Source organism: Gossypium hirsutum, chromosome D08, assembly GCF_007990345.1.
Source record: "Gossypium hirsutum isolate 1008001.06 chromosome D08, Gossypium_hirsutum_v2.1, whole genome shotgun sequence".
NCBI classification, from domain to species: Eukaryota; Viridiplantae; Streptophyta; class Magnoliopsida; order Malvales; family Malvaceae; genus Gossypium; species Gossypium hirsutum.
This window is the reverse complement of record NC_053444.1, coordinates 10751310-10769481: the sequence shown is the minus strand read 5'-3', so window position 1 is coordinate 10769481 and position 18172 is coordinate 10751310.

The following is an 18172-nucleotide window of genomic DNA, read 5'->3' as shown; positions in this document are numbered from 1 at the left end:
GTAGTCCAATTATAAGCATAATAGAACAGGTATAACGCATGTGAATGGACAGATTCAGATTACCATGCAAACAATCTAATTTACTCACCACTGCCTCGTCAAATATTTGAAACAAAGATGGACATGTTTTAAGGCATTCAGTCGTCTCACATTGTTCCCACAAACCATGAATAAATTGCGAGTAATAAATCAAATGGTAAACATAATCGTCACAAGTAGGTATTTGAAAAGATTCACATGGTTCACAGAGTTGCATAATCATACCATGCATTAATCGACGGGCTATAGATTCACTCACACATGCATTATCAAAAACAAGAATCTTTTTACCAACCATCAAAACAGATAGATCATCAATAAATAAAATAGGACAGTCAAGCACGTTTCGATCTAAGTGTTCATCAACACGATCTTTATTACTATCCGAGGAGTACAAAAGTGTTTCAAAGGTTTCAAGCATCTTACCTTGATAAGCAGAAGAATAAGGGTCGATTTCACCTTTTTCATTTAAAACAAACCTTCGCTCATCGGGGGCATAGTGTAGTCGAATCTCCGTTGTTGAGTTAACCTTTGTCAAATGGAACTCAAACTTCATGTACAACCACATAAACTGTTTAAGGCACGAATATAAATTGAAAACAAATTTGGAAAATTTCGTTACCTTATTCTCCAAAACAGATTTGGAGAAATTCGAGGATTTTACACAAGGTAAATCAAGAGAATAACAAATCACGCTTCTTTTCGTAATGACTTTATCAACCACAATCGAAGAGTAACAATTAATTGGATCAAAATGAGGGGATCTTTTAAGAACTAAGTCACCAAAAGTTTTATCAATAATTTTCAAATCTGCACTGGACTCGGTTTCTAAAATTTCCTTACCTCGCTTACCTTCGGGATCATGTAGTGTGATTTCATCTTTGCTTAAGTTGATCGTATGAAAGCGTCTTTCATTTGAGAGGTATTGAAGTTGAAAGTTATCTTTCGATCTTTCGGGAACCTGAAAAGTAGCAACACAAGAAAATTCATATCTTGGTTAGTGGAAACATTCCTCACTACCCTTTCCACGTCTTTTTCTTTTGTTTCTTTTTCTAATTCATTTTCTCTTCTTTCTTCAATTTCTTTTTCACTCTCAATCTCTTTTTGCTCTTTTTCATTCTCTTTTTCTTTTTCCTCACTTGTTTTAACAGAATTTTTCAGTTTGATTTGGTCCTCATGGACTTGTTCCGGAGTGAGCGGCACTAAGGTGAGTTTCTTTCCTTGATGCTTGAAAGAATACCTATTGGTACGACCATCGTGAGTGACTTTTCGATCCAGTTGCCATGGTTCTCCTAGCAATAAATGGCAGGCTTGAATAGGTACTACGTCGCACACGACTTCGTCTTGATATTTACCGATAGAAAAGGCGATGCGCACTTGTTGAGTGACCTTAAATTGGCTTTCGTTGCTAAGCCCTTGTAGTTGATAAGGTCGTGGATGCTTGGTAGTGGTTAAGCAAAGCTTTTCCACCATCGTCGTGCTGGCTACGTTCGAGCAACTTTCACCATCAATAATAACTCTACAAAGCTTACCTTGTACATGGCAGCGAGTATGAAAGAGATGTTCTCGTTGCTGCTCGCTCTTTGGTTTTGCCAAAGATGATTGTCCACGATCATGAAATCATCATCCATTCTAGTGACACGTCGAGGGTCGCGCCTCTGGGGTTGGTTATCCCTATCTTCTTTGATTGGATTTCGATATTGAGGTTCTTGATTCAATTGCACCTCATTGATGGTAGCAGTCAAAGCTCGAAGAGCAGCAGCCTGTTCATCCAACTGTTGTTGGAATTTTTTAAATATGTCACTATTATTATCACCTGTAGACATTTTTTTTAAAACCTGCAAAACACTCAACACTCAAAAATAAAAGTTATCAAACCTCACCGTTAATCACTCAAAAAGAAAAAATCAAATTCTCAATGAGGTCGAATTCAATCTTGTAGTTCTTTATCAGAGTTTATATCAACCAATTAGAGAGTGTGAACCAAACTACCAAAGAATCCTAATTTGCACTAGGATGCCAAAAACTGACGAGACACCAATTGATTCGTGTTGCACCTAGGAAGAAGTTGTGCACACGTTTAAATCCTACTAACACAAGAAACAAGAAGGTGTTAGATAACGTAAAGGAAGAATAAAGGTAAACAAATGAAAACCTACAGCTAAGAATCAATAAAAATTGCTGAAAACAGAAAACCCGAAAAACTGCGGAGTAACTGACAACTTCGTTCGAGGTGTTCCCGATCTCCAAAAATCACAAAATTAAATCTGGAATGTCTTCAAATATTGAATTTTTGATCTGGAAAATTTGGGCACCAAATTCAACCCGCTGAATATTTTTTTAATTTTTTATTGGATTTCGTCTTTTTTCAATTTTTTGACTTTTTCGACTTATTTTTTTGCGGGAAATATTTTTGTATATTCAATAACAGTGCCAAAAATATGTATGTAAAATTTCAGATCAATCAGAAAACATTTACCCACTCAAATGAATTTTTTTCGAAAATTTTTCTGGGTAAAACTGCTGTTTGTAATTTAAAAAATAGAGATCAGTTTAGAAATCAACCAAGAACACCCAAAACGCCCAAAATCTGATACCAAATGATACGGGGTTGCGCGCGGACCAAGATCGAGATGCCAAGTCACGAGAAACTCCTACGAAAACCCTAAACAATTAGATCTGAAACGAAACAGAAAATTAAAAGATTAGATTTTTGAATTTTCAGATCTGAAATAAAATCCCCAAATCAGCAAAGAATCAAATTGAGAATAGAAATAAGTGTTAGGGTTCTTGAAACCCTCAAGGAGATTGTGATTCTGCCCAATTGAACACCAAGATAGTTTTTCCCAAATTTCGACAATCTAATTTCACCCAAAAGAGTATGGAAAAACCCTAGAATTTGGGAATTTTTGGGCTGATTCCTTAAGATAGAAAAAGGCTGAAAACACAATAAGAACAGAAAATAGATTAGATAATGATTCAGCACAAGTAGAAATAAAGAAAGAATTGACAGTAAGAAATTAAAAGATAAGTCCTAAGAAGCCTTGAAATCCCGAAAGATCTCACAACTCCCTTCAAACGGCTCTAATCTCCCCTCCAAAGAATATCAATGGCAAGAAGAAGGTTGAAGATGGCTCCCACAATCAAAAAGATTGTTAAAACAACTTCTAAAGAAAACTCAAGAGAAAATCCTTGAAGAACTCAAAGAGAATTTTCACTCAAATCAAATCTGAAATTTTCAATGTAATTGTAATGTAATGTAGGGTGGCTGGCCAAGCCATATAAATAGGCCTTTCAAATGTTTTCCTAATTTAATTAGAACACTAAAACTAAAACTAAAAAAAAACTCCTAATTATTTTAATATGAAAATTCGGCCAAGGGTCTTTTATTTGGGACTCTTGGACTGAATATAAAAATTTAAACTAAATAAAATAAATAAATAAATAAATAAAAATAAAACTTTACAACTTGGGCCACTTTGACAATTTGGCCTGATTTTCAACTAAGTATGGGTGGATTTCTTGATTGGGCTTGGAATCTTCTTATTGGGCCTTGCCCTCAAGAATTTGGGCTTTTGTGACTCGTATCAAATTGTCTCTGTAATAACAATGAATAGGATAGCTTAGTACACCCAAATAAAACTTTAAAGAATAATTAAACTCTAATTAACCTAAATAAGAAGTAAATTTAAACTAAACTTTATTGTTTGACTAAAAAACAAAAACTCCTAAACAACTTAAATACTTAAACAATATCCAAAATTTGAAATAAATAAATAATAAAATAATAAAACCTAATAAATACAATATTGGAATTATATATAATAAAACTAAGCCTAAAAATCGAACTCAATACTATTTAAACTCGAATTAAAAGTCGGAAACTTGTAATTTTCATAATAATCCCGTCCAGAAATTCAGCTCGCGCAGTTTTCACTAAAACAATTATAACTTGAGCTCCTGAATTCAAAATTGAGTGATTCAAAATGCGCTTCGAAGCTAAGAGATAGATATTCAAATAGTATGGGACATCGAAACCCAAAATGCCTAGATCCCATCTAGAAAGTCATCGCAAGTCGGCTGATTTCCCTAACTTGAAAATTGGCAGCTTCGATGAATGAAATTTAATAAATTTCTCTCCATCTGTGCATGTATCACACTCCTTTTAACTATGCTCTAAATTAGATCTAAGATAACATTTAATGCTCAAACTGATGTTAGACTTATAGAAAGACTTGATTGATACGATACTAATACTTTAAAGTTGAATGAGAAGATTTTTGAAATTTAAGGATCAATTTAAAATTTGGGTCACAATTTAGGGATGTCTTGTGGAATTAATCCAAAGAATAGATAATTTCTTTTTCCTGTGACAACGGTGTGGGTCGACGTTCGTGCACAGAATTATTGTTAAACTGATGAAATCAAATATTAAAAATTAGGTTAGAGCGACCCATCACTTGATTTTGGCAAACAAGTACGGATAAGGAAGACTTTTTGCACAAATTGAATTATTGAATTCCCAAAAAGCAAAGAAGAAACCAAAAACATAAAACTGGAAAAAAAGTAAAAATATATAAAAAGATGCATTGATCTTCCGAATCAAGAAATAAAAGACTTCCATCTTTTCCTTTCACATCTATGCCTGCATCTTTTTAACGCCTTTTCTTTACTCTATAACCATGCTACTGGTTTACCAACAGGAAGAGAAAATTACTTATAAAAGATTCAAGTGCATCTCATTCTAGGGTTAAGATATACCGCTAAATAAAATTGTCAAGGGTTTGCTACTTGTTATACCACTTATCTCTGTGAGTCACCTTTCAACATCGCACTATTAGGCATACTTTTGCCATGAGCTACCCCTTTTAGAAGTGCTTAAGGCCCTTTTATTATGAAGGAAGATTCATTGGTTATCAAGTTATCTTACATTGCCATATCATTAATTTATAAAGTTATATCGTCCCACCTCCCACCTTTACAACAACGGCAAAGTGCTTACTAGTGGCATACCATATATCTAATGTATAAGTCCTTTCACCTCAAGAGGAAGGGTATATATACAAGTTTTGTTCTCTCTCTAAGCGATTCATTCATCCTTCTTCAAGGGTGAAATGTTTTTCACCTCCACTAATTCTTTCCCCTATTGATTTTTGATATTGACACTAGTATTTAATCAACTGGTTTAACCGATCCATACTTTTTTCTGTAAATATTTTGTTAATTGTCAAATCCAATGATTTAAATCAACAAAACCAATATTCAAATGGTGTGTTTTTTTTTATTTATATAGATTTGGATGGTCAAAAAAGACAAATCATTATAAAAAACTTTACGACTCATTGACTTGAGGCAAGCAATTAATAATGAGAAGGAATTGTATGAAACTGTGATTCCATATCATCTTTATTCCTTTTCAATAGGAGAATGACAAATCAAATTTTTCTCCTGATTTTTAGCATTTTTAGTTGGATTTAAATTTTTCAAGAGAAAAAGCTGAATATCAGAAGAAAAAATCTGATTTGTCATTCTTCTATCGGAAAATGATAGAGATGACATGAAATTACAGTTTTATACAATCCTTTTTCATTAATAATATTGTTGTTTTTGTTGCAAAGTCAATCTCGAAGATTCTTTGTAATAAACGTTACACACGCTTTCTATAACCCCATATTCTCAAAACTTTGACCTTTTCAATGGCTGAAAAAGAAGGGATGGAAATTGTTGATAGCTCTCTCTTTCTCAAAAAGAAAGTAATGAATAATTAAGAGATGATTAATTGCATAATTTGTCAAGAATGACGTCTCTAGCATTCATTAGTTTATAAAAAAGAAAGAAAATTATGATATAATGGTTGGGATATTGACATTGAGAAAGAAAGTGAGGTGACTTTTTGCATGGCTGATGCGAAGGGAGTACCACATGGAGCAGAAAATAGTGTGGAATCTTGTATAAATGTCTTAGCCAAAGCCAAGCTAAAACGCCATTTGCTAGAGAGTAAAAAAAGAAAAGTAGGACTTATTCAAAACGAGCAAAAAAAAAAATAAAACATCAATACAAGTTTTTTAGCAATACAAGTTACCTTAATATTATCACACAACATCAATGGTGAATTAGAGAGTGTTGCATGAAGCTCTTTGAGCAAGTGTATGATCTAATTTGTTTTTGAAAAAGAGATAGTTATAATACCATACTAAAACATATGATGCAAAAAATTTCCCTTCCAAGTGTTCCATTTAAAGATTCCTTAAGAAATCACACTTTTCACACTTTTATGTTTTAGTCCTTATACACTAATTAAGCTCTAATTCGATAAAATTACTCGACCAAAATTTAATCTACTTCTAATATAATTTCGTAAATATTTCATAAAAATATTTACGAGTCTGATTTACAAAAACGGGATTCCAAAACTACACTTTCTAATACCATTGATTCTCGAGTCATAACATGGAGCACCTCTTGAATATATTTTGATTGAATCAAGAATAGTCCTTGAGCATCTCGATGAACTTCAATACCTAAAAAAAATGCAATATCCCAATATATTTAAGTGAAAATTGCTTGGCAAAAGATGTAATAACATGTTGAATAAGCGGTTTGCTACTGGTCTATCATCCACATATATTAATATATAAATATAGTCAACTTTCTCTATAACTGATAATACTCTAAAATGAAATATTTTTATGTATTAATTACATATTCATTTTGAGTATGATCATACTAATTTGAGCTATTTATGGTTTTTTTTTATCTTGTAGGGACTAAATTGAAGGTAAAAAGAAATTTAGGGGCAAAAAGAGTGAATTTAAAGATAAAATGGGCCAGCATGCGAAATAGGAAAGAAGTGGTGCCGAAAATGCAAAGTGTGGAAGACTTGGGGGCAAAAGTTTACAGAAGAGATTTTATAAACACAAGACTCTATTTAAATTTGAATTATATTAGGATTATTGTTAATATTACTATTTAGATTTAATTTTAGCTTTTATCTTTATTTATCTTTTAGAATTTAGATAGGAATAAACTAGGTTTTCTGAGCACTATAAATAGGGGACGGAGTGACACAAATTGCACTCATCTTTTCTGTAAAAGCTCACTCTCCCAAAAAACTCTAGCTTTTATTCGTTTCATTTATTCAATAAAATTTCATTTTATTAAGTTTATTTATTTTTTTCCAAAAAGCATGAGCCACTAAATTCATCTAGCCAAAGGTTGTCGAGATTCCCTAAAAAGGGTTCATGAGGCTTAGAATCCCTGCTTAGCCCTCTCAATGAATATTCATCGTTTCTCTGCATTACAGTGCTGACGTTTCTGTCCATGTCCCTTCAAAAGTGATCTTTTCATCTTGTGCAAAGACGACCGCTTTGTATGTTTTGGGAATGTTGCACAGTCAGTTTGTTAGCTTACTGGATCAGTGATTGTCGAGCCCAAGAGACAAAATGGCGTGGCATTTGCCATTGAAAGTGATGATCTAGTGTAAGATGGTCCCACAAAAACGACAGTTGGCTAGAGTCAGGTTCCTCTAAATCGTAAGCCTAAAATCTAAGTGGAGCTGGTGGTCATAGGCGTCCTCTTCCACTATAATTGGCTTATTCTGTTTGAGAAGGATCACTTAAAAGCATATGATTGAACCCAATGAGGATCGAGATAACCAGAGGTTGGAATCTCTCTATCAAAGACTCTCTTTTCTCAACTCTGTTTATTTTTACAATTTTAATTTCAATTTACACAATCCTAATTCATCCAAACTTTTAATTCTGTTTTTTTATTTTTTTTCCAAGTATAAAATTTTTCTTGGGCACGACTCTGTCCGGGATCTCGAGGAACAAGATTTTGTAAAAATCCAGTTTCTGAGGATTTAACCCTACTTCCCTTATACTTTTCTTTTCATTATTTTATAGGGATAGGATATTTTTGGTGCTCTCAACGACGCATCAAATTTTGGCGTCATTTTCGGGGACTGGTAACGTACTAATCTTATTTCTTTTGTTTCTTATGACTAGATTTGCTCTAGGTATTCTTGTGTTCCATTCAGAAATAGAAAAGACTGCGAAAGCTAATCGCAAGGAAACGAAGCTACATAAAAAGCAGTCAGAGGTGGTAAGGACTCAAAATAATGCATTGTAGGAAATAGAAGCAGGAGACGAAGTTGAGTCTAGGGTTAACAAAAACCCTACTCAAACATTGGAGAACGAAAGAGTAAGAGTCGATGCACCAGAAGAAGTGCTTAACGCTAGGGTTAACGAAAACCCGAATCTAGCATATCAACCTATGGCTTAAACAATTCGACAAATGGCTGAAGCTCCTACAAAACAACTGCTATTATGCATTGCGTATCCTACTATAGATACTGATTTTGAACTGAAGTCAGAACTAATTCAGTTACTACCGACTTTTTGTTGGTTGCAAAACGAAAATCTCCACAAATATCTAAAATAGTTTCATATGGTTTGTCATAGTATGAAACCTCAAGGCGTAACTTAGGATCAAATCAAATTACATGCTTTCCCTTTCTCCCTAGCAGATTTTGCTAGAGAATGGTTGTTTTATCTACCTCCTAGATCTATTACAACTTGGATTGATCTTTCTCGTTTGTTTCTCAATAGGTTTTTTCCAGCATTGCGTGCAACTAAATTAAGAAGGGAGATCGTTGGGATAAGACAAAAAGAAGTAGAGTCTTTTTACGACTATTGAGAGCGATTTAAGGAGTTGTGTGCAAGTTGGTCACAACATGGTATAATGAAAAAATCTTTAATTTAATACTTTTATGAGGGTTTGAAACCCATAGAAATGAACATGGTAGATTCCGCTAGTGGAGGGGCATTGGTCAACATGACTCCCCAACAAGCAAGGGACTTGATATCCACGATGGCTACAAATACTCAGCAATCCGAGCTAATTCTGAACCCACTAGAAGGGTTCACCAGCTAAGTAATTCAACTTTAGAAGATAAAGTTGATAAACTTACTAATATCGTGAATTCTCTTTTTGCGGTAAAAATAGGACCAGCTCGACTATGCGAAATTTGTGCAACACCCGAACATACAACTGGTGCATGCCTTAGTTTGTGTAACGGTACTATGACCCATTTAGATGTTGTGGGGAACTTTCCTAGACCGCCCAAAGGTGATATGACCCCTATGCAAATACATATAACCCAAGACGGAAAGATCATCCCAACTTGAGTTACGGAGCTAACCCACGGTACAACCAGCTATACCAAACTTGATTCCACTACAGTCGTGAGATTCAAGTACCTCTTTAGAAACAATGGTCAATAAATTAGCAGCTAATGTGCTTGATTTCCAACAACAAATACAATGACAAACTCTTGATTTCCAAAAGGAAAAAAAATTTCAACAGAAAACCGAGGCGTCTATTGTAACACCCCAAACTCGGCCTAGACGCTATGGCTGAATTAGGCGATGTGACATGGTAATATTTGTCGGAAAAGTGAGTTGACGTCACAAATCTCTTTTCTATATAACCTCTTTACAAAATCTTATATTAATTCTAGGACGTGTTGTTCATTTTCAGAACAGAGTTCATTACCATAAAGTTATTCTCTTTTTAAAACGTTATAAATTTCAAAACGCCACTTATTCCCTGAAGCTTTTTAAAACCGTTGCGTATTTGAGTGATTTTGTTATAACGTTTGATTGATTTAAAAAAAACATTCGATTATCCCTACTACTAGCAGTTGTAAGTTAAACAAAGTAAAACCCCAAATTAAAAGTTAAAATCTAAAGAGGCCATTATCACAGTAAAAATACCCCAAAATAAAAGCAAAACTTTAATTAGGTACTAAGTCGAATAAAATAGGTCGTGTGGCCACCGCTGAGTCCTCTGTCTCACCGATTCGCCTATGATTGGGGATTATCTGTACAGTCAAATTAGACGGGTGAGTTTAAGAAAACTAAGTGTGTAATCCCATATAAAGCAAACAGACAGAAGACAGTCACAATCTGGGCCTAAGCCTATTTCAGTAACAGTTTCAGTTTCAATTAGGGCCTTAGCCCATTACAATACAGAAGTAGTCATACATTTGGGCCTTGGCCCATTACAGTATCAATATTCAGTGCAGTAGCAGATATACAACATCAAATCCTACCCAGCCAGCCTCTACACTTCAACTCCGTCCAACCCTACACTCTATGTGGGGATATAATCAACCCACCCATCCCTAAACTCCCAAAAGTACCGAATGCGACACTAAACAGTAGTTTGCAGTGGAGCTACCAGTAATCTAGGCTCGAGGCCTGTCAATACACTTCCTCTGAACATTACAAACCCCCATCCCAATGTAATGCAATATATAATAATGACATGCTATATCATGGCAACAGTGCATGCAATATCAATTGGGTAAATATCATCATGCTCGGTAACATGTATATATATATCAGTCACACAATCATTTTCAGTTAATTAGGGGTCCAGTTAAGCTTCTCAACCCTTCAGTAGGTCTACAATCGACTCGAGCAACCGGTGTAACCCTAGCCACCAAACGGTGAAAATGGGCCCACAGGCCCATATTGCATACCCATATAAGCCCACACGCCTGTGTGGCCCACACGACCCAAAATAGCCTTGGCCATATGGATCACACGGCCTGGCCCAATATTTTTACATGTCCGTGTGATTCACCAGTGTGGGGCCCATATGCTTGTGTGGCCTACACGGTCCAATTCGGCCCTGCCTATGAATCACTTACGGCCAGCCTCGTCGATCACACGCTCATGTTTGATCACACGGCCTACCACACGGTGACCACACGCCCGTGTGGTGTCGACAGTCCCCTTTTCTGGCTTTTCATTGATTACCAATTTTTAGTGTTGTGTTTACACACCTGATTTCTATTTCCTGAGAAAACTGCCCCAAGTCTTTGAAACCTACATTTGACTGGTCAATCACCAATTATTCACTTAAACATTTACTCAATCGAAAACATAGAAGTTGACCAAGTGTTAAACTCACAAAAACAATACATTTGCTAGAGTAAGGAGGGAGGTTTCGCCCATTTAAGACGTCAATCAGAGACCTCTAGCCCTTTGCTCAACTCCTAAACAACCAACAGAAAATCCCTTTAAACCACTTAACCAAACAAATGTTAATCAAGAAGTAGAAACAAAACTTACTGTACTACAAAAACGTACGCTTACTCACGGAACGAATGAACACAATGAAGCAAATAGGAAAAGAAAATAAGATGAGCGGGAAAGAACTTTCGGTAGCAATTTTGGCAGCAATTCGGTAGTAAAGAGAATAAATTCAAGTCATCCAAAGATTAGGAGCAACCGAGATTTGGAAAAGAAGCAGTTATCATTCGGCTTGGGGAGAAAAAGAAAAAGAGGAGCACGAAAATCTCAAAATTTTGGTAGTAGGTGGAGGTTGTGAAGAACCGAAGGACAGCAAAAGTAAAAGAAACAAGAAGAAAAATAAAAGATGAAAGTAAGAAAACCAAAGGCTATCAGAAAATTGGAGAGTAAGAGAGAGTAACCGAAATTACCACTACTAGTTTCGGTTCTATCCACATTCTTCTATCCAAACCTCCCCAAAACACTCCCCTAATCCCTAAAATCCCTCAACAACCAAAATTCCCTCAACAATCTCCTAAAAATCAACCACAACATTACCACACTCCTCAAATACTCATAATTTTACCATATTTCACACTCCTTCATGGCACATGTCCAAAAAAAAATCCCCCTTGCACGTATAGAGATTCGAACTCATGACCTCCCTCATACCAACACTTTACTTATCCACCAGACTAACAGGCCCAATCTGACACTTTTTTTTCAATATTTATTTTTAAGCCAATTGACTAAAGATAAGGGTTTTTTCAATGAAACAAAAATTTTGCCCAAGCCAAGGCTTCAACTCAAGATTTCTCAGACACTCCCAGAACACATAACCACTGAAGCAGACATATATTTGTGTCAAAAACATATGAAAAAAAATATATAAGGGATTTTTGGGGCATTGCATCTATAAGAGAATTGACTACATCAATTAAGAAAATAAACTCACAAGGAAAGCTGCCATCACAAACAAAACCTAACCAAGACAACACACAAATGTAGTGACGTTGCAAAGTGGAAAAGTACAAGAACCAAATCCTGGCAAGAATTTTGATTTAGATTTTGCCTAGAAAAAGTAGGAGAACGATGAACAAGTTCGAACGAAACCTCCATTGCCCATAATTCAACCTCCGTTTCTAGGACGATTGAACCAACATTGGAGAGGTAAGGAGGAAAAAGGGATCCTCGAAATATTCAAAAACTTTGAGATCAACATACCATTGTTGGATGCCATCAAACAAATTCTGTGATATGCCAAGTTCTTTAAGGAGCTTTGCACCAACAAGCGAAAATTGGTAGGAAATGAAAGAGTAAATATCGGTGAAAATGTATCTGCGATGTTGCAACGGAGAATGTGAGTAAAATGTAAAGACAGGGGCATGTTTGCAATACCATGCAAAATAGGCCACTTAGGAATTAACAAAGCTATGTGTGATTTAGGGGCCTCCATAAATGTAATGCCTTTCTCTATTTATGAATCACTTAATGTAGGTTTTTTGACGAAAACAGGTGTTATCATTCAATTAGCAGACATGTCTATTGTGCATCCCGAAGGAGTCCTTGATGACGTATTAGTGAAAATCAACGGACTTATCTTTCCTGTAGACTTTTATGTGAGAAATATGAAAGAGGATAACACTCATGTGTCTTCAGACATTTTGTTGGGGCAACCTTTTGTTAGTACTGCAAATACTAAGATTGACGTACATAGCAAAACCCTCATGATGGAGTTTGAGGGGGAGATCGTGAAGTTTAACGTTTATGACACTTTTAGTCACCTGAGTGAAATCTTGAACGTAAACAGTGTCAACATAATTGAATCCTTAGTAGACGAAACTTTTGAGTCACCTTATAAAGATAATCTTGAAACACTTTTTGATGATAATTTCGATTCAGGATCTATTTGTGAATCTGTTAATGAATTACTGGCTCCTATGGATACTAAACTTCTATCTTCTGTTGTGCAGACACCAGATCTAGAATTCAAACCACTTCCTGAGCATCTCAAATGCACATTTTTGGAGAATGATGTAACCATTGCCGACTTAAAAGGCATTAACCCTTTGACATGCACACATAAGATTTTCTTGGAGGAAAATACGAAACCAAAGCAAGAGGTGCAAGGACGATTGAACCCAAATATGATGGATGTGGTAAAAAGGAGAATTTCCAAGCTCATACAAATGAAAGAATTCAGCTAGAACATCCCCAATACTAGTTGGGGAGTCAAGCTAACGACGTTAAACAAGTGTTTGTTGGGAGGCAACCCAATTTTATTTTATTTATATTTTTATTTATATTTATATTTTTCTATTTTCTTTATTTTCTTGCATGTTAATAAATTTTATCTCTCTTCTTATATCTAGAAGATTCGAAGAATCGAAAAAATTAAATTTGGAAACAGGCAAAAACAGTAACGAAAACGACATGGGGAGTGTTCTAAACCCTTTCTTTGCATCATATTTATTAATATTATTTTTCACATCGAGGACAATGTGTTTTAAGTAGGGGGAGGCTTTCCTCATTATTTATGTCATTTTATCTGCTGATTTTACTGTTGTATTACTGTTGCTGCTGCCTTATGCTCGTTTCTGCCCACATTTATTTTTTTATGAATATTTTCCCTCTTTTCATGCCCAAGATTTTGACCAGGAATTTCCCATTGTGTGACCCGCGAGCATGATTCCTGTCTACTGAGTTAGTTATGATTTTGCTATATTGATTTCATCTCCATTGTTTTATTTCTATTAGGCTAAAATAATTATGATTAATAGAGTTAACTCTATCTTGCTTATAGTAAAATCGATTAAGTCTAAATGCAAAGAGGACACTTAATACAATTGCATGCTAAAATTATGTTCATGATTGTTAGGTAGTTGCCGAAACTTATTTTTGACACTTGATTGTTTTTCCTAATGTGTTGGGCTAAGTAACCAAGGTAAGGTGCTTGGGTTGTCATCTTATTTCGCATCAAAAGGTTCAATATATTCCTAAGAAAAGAAAAACACATAATAAATTAGGAGTATGTTGGGCTCTGTAACCGGTATGGGGTGCTTGATTCTCATCTCTCTTCGCGTCAAAATGTTCAATATATTCTAAAGAAGAAAGAAGAAATAAAAGAGAGAAGGAAAAAAAGTAAGAAAAAAAAGAAAAAAATAATAATAAAGAATTGTATTTGGGGACTAAGGGTGGAAACAAATAGGGTGTCTTGGCAAGTTTAGTGAATTACCTAATTTTCATGAAATAATCCAAGTCAATTTTGATTTTTGTATATATTAATTGAAATACTATTTTAGTTTTACTTAAAGCAAGCTAAAGGTTTTCTTTATTTTTCATATGCATTATACCTACTTTTTATAAAACTTTGTAATAATACTTTCTTCATGGTAAAATCTAAATTACATAGTGGATAAGAACCATATTTGAGGGCAAGCATGGGCTAAGTAAGAGGAATTTGATAATACTCTAAAATGACATATTTTTATGTATTAATTACATATTCATTTTGAGTATGATCCTACTAATTTGAGTTATTTATGGTTTTTAATCTTGTAGGGACTAAATTGAAGACAAAAGGAAATTTAGGGGTAAAAAACGTAAATTTAAAGATAAAATGGGCCAGCATGGAAATAAGAAAGAAGTGGTGCTGAAAATGCAAAGTGTGGAAGACTTAGGGGGCAAAAGTTTAAAAAATAGATTTTATAAACACAAGACTCAATTTAAATTTGAATTATATTAGGATTATTGTTAAGATTATTATTTAAATTTAATTTTAGATTTTATCTTTATTTATCTTTTAGAATTTAGATAGGAATAAACTAGGTTTTCTGAGTACTATAAATAGGGGATGGAGTGACACAAATTGCACTCATCATTTCTTTAAGAGCTCCCCCTCCTAAAAAGCTCTAGGTTTTGTTCCTTTCATTTATTCAATAAAATTCTATTTTTATTAAGTTTATTTATTTTTTTCTTAAAAAGCATGAGCCACTAAATTCATCTAGCCAAAGGTTATCGAGATTTCCCAAAAAGGGTTCATGAGGCTTAGAATCCACGTTTAGCCCTCTCAACGAATATTCCTCATTTCTTCGCATTACGGGGCTGACGCTTCCGTCCATGTTCTTTCAAAAGTGATATTTTCATCTTGTACAAAGACGACCGCTTTGTTTGTTTTGGGAAGGTTACGGTTCGTTAGCTTATTGCGTCAGTGGTTGTCGAGCCCAAGAGACAAAATGGCGTGACATTCGCCATTGAGAAGTGATGATCTAGTGTAAGAAGGTCCCACAAAAGTGACAATTGGCTAGAGTCAAGTTCCTTTAAATCGTAAGTCTAAAATCTAAGTGGAGTTGGTGGTCGTAGGCATCCTCTTCCACTATAACTGGCTTATTTTGTTCGAGAAGGATCACCTAAAATCCTAAGAGGATTGAGAGAACCAGAGGCTAAAATCTCTCTATCAAAGACTCTATTTTCTCAACTCTGTTTATTTTTACAATTTCAATTTCAATTTACGCAATCTTAATTCATTCAAACTTTTAATTCTGCTTTTTATTTTTTTTCCAAGTATGTAATTTTTCTTAGGCACGACTCTGCCCGGGATCTCGAGGAACAAGAATTTGTGCAAATCTAGTTCCTAAGGATTTGACCCTACTTCCCTTATACTATTCTTTTCGTTATTTTATAGGGATAGATATTTTTGGTGCTCTCAATGACGCATCAATAACCACCGCCCTTTATAGCAACATTTCATTATGATAGCCAAGTTTATTCTAAAACTAATACTTTATGTTTTATTTTTACTCTCTAGAATATCTTTTCATCTATAATAGCAATATTCACAAAATATGAAGTAAAATTTTTACTAAATTAGTTCTTTTTAAAATTCTATTGTCTCAAATTTTAGTAAAATTAATTCTATTTTATATGTCTCACGTGACTAAATTAAAAATACGACAAAGACAAATGTACCTATAACGAAATAGTATAGCTATGGTGAGTAGACATATCATATCCACGAGGGCTATAAGTATTAATAATTACCATTTTTCTATTATTTAGTCGACAATTGGGAGTGATGGGTTTTAAACTAAAATTACTAAACTAATTTAACTAAGAACTCAACAGAGAATAAATCAGGAAAATAATTGAATAATAACGAATGAGAGAGACAATAACCAGGAAAGATTTCACCTAGACTTCATCTATTATGATGAATCTGAATTAAACGATTTATTCATTTAGTAACTTGATCTATAGAAATCCCTAAATTATGCTAATATCTCTTTCAAGAGTAAGAGCAACTGACTCTAGGTTGATTAATTGAAATTTCTTTCTAATTAAAACCCCTATTATCGCATTAACTTGATCTATGAATTCCCTTATTAAATTTGACTCTAATTCGGTAGATTTATGTAATCTTATTTCTAGGATTGCATGCAACTCCACTCAATTATGCTAGATCTACTCTTAAATAGAGACTTTTTCTCCTTTGACTCAATCACAATAAATATGAATTAATATCCCGAAAATATTAAAACAAGAAATTAGCACACATAACTGAGAACAAGAATCAAGTATTTATTGCGTAAAATAGAAATCAAATAATAGAATTCATCATAGGTTTCATCTTCTAGGTATCTAGGGAATTAGTGCATAATTTTGAATAAAAACATCTCAAAGACAGAAAAACCACAAGAAACAAAGAAACTCATAAAAACTTCAGAAGAAATTAAAAGGAGGTTTTTGATCTTGATGGAAATCTGTTCCAGAGTTGACTCTAATGGTGTTCTTTGAGTTGTTTTCTTCAATATTCTCTGATGGCTCCCTTATCTCTTCTTTTATTTGGTATTTATAGACTTTAGAATGCTCAGAAAGCTTAAAAATTATGTTTTTCTGCGTGTTTGGGAAACGAATTATGAAACCGACACCGGTTGACACATGGCCGTGTGTCCAGCCCAAATGCTCTTTTTGTCTGATTTTCACTCTTTTTTGCTCCTTTTGTTCTCAAATGCTCACTTAGGAGCATGAATTAAAAGGATTAGGGACATCGTATTCACCAATTTGCATAAATAATAATCCAAAAGCGCATTAAGAACGAGATTAGAATATGTTACTTTTATCACTTATCACTATAACCAAGTGAAATAAAAATAATAAAATTCAGTTAAGATATTATTTCAATAAAATGTTTAAATTTTATATAAAAATTATTAATAATATTTTATTAAATAAAAATAACATTTAATAAATAGATTTATATTTGTAAATTTTATTAAAGATACAATCTAAATCTTACTAATTAATATTATTAATATATTAAATATTCAAATTTTAGGTTACATATCGTTAATAGAAGAATGCACATTGTAATATCATAATGTTAAAATAATTATTTTACATTCATAATTTACTTATATAAAAATAATATATTATATGTCCTCAAGCGTGTATGTATACTATTTTATATAATATAATATGTACTAAATATAATTATGTCACATTACAAAATAAATTCATATTAAAATGTTTACTTTAATTATATAAATATTAATTATATTTTTTTAAAAATTAACTAATTGAATTGATCAAATAATAAAAGGGATAATCATAAATATAAAAATTCTTATGACTCTATCTTACGGTTCATTTAGGTTTACAAATACAAAACAATAAGATTTAAAAGAAGCTACATGAGATATAAGAGAATAAGATGTTAATTGAGATATATTTTTTTGATAACAAATTTAAAGATATTTAAAATTTATATTAATTTTTATATTTAATAATATTATTAATTATTCAATTTAATTTTAGAAAATATTTTATTGATACTTATACATTATTTATTAGTTTATGTAAAATTTTAACCAAAGTTTAGGACTAGTTTTGATGGTTAAAACATAGCTTTAGTTATTAACGATCATGTGTTTAAATCCTACAGGAAGTAAAGTTTTGTATTTATGTAACCAATGCGGAGTCAGATATCCAAATCCATTATCCGAATAACAAATGCAGATTTGGATATCCAACTAATAATGCTATTTAATTCAGAT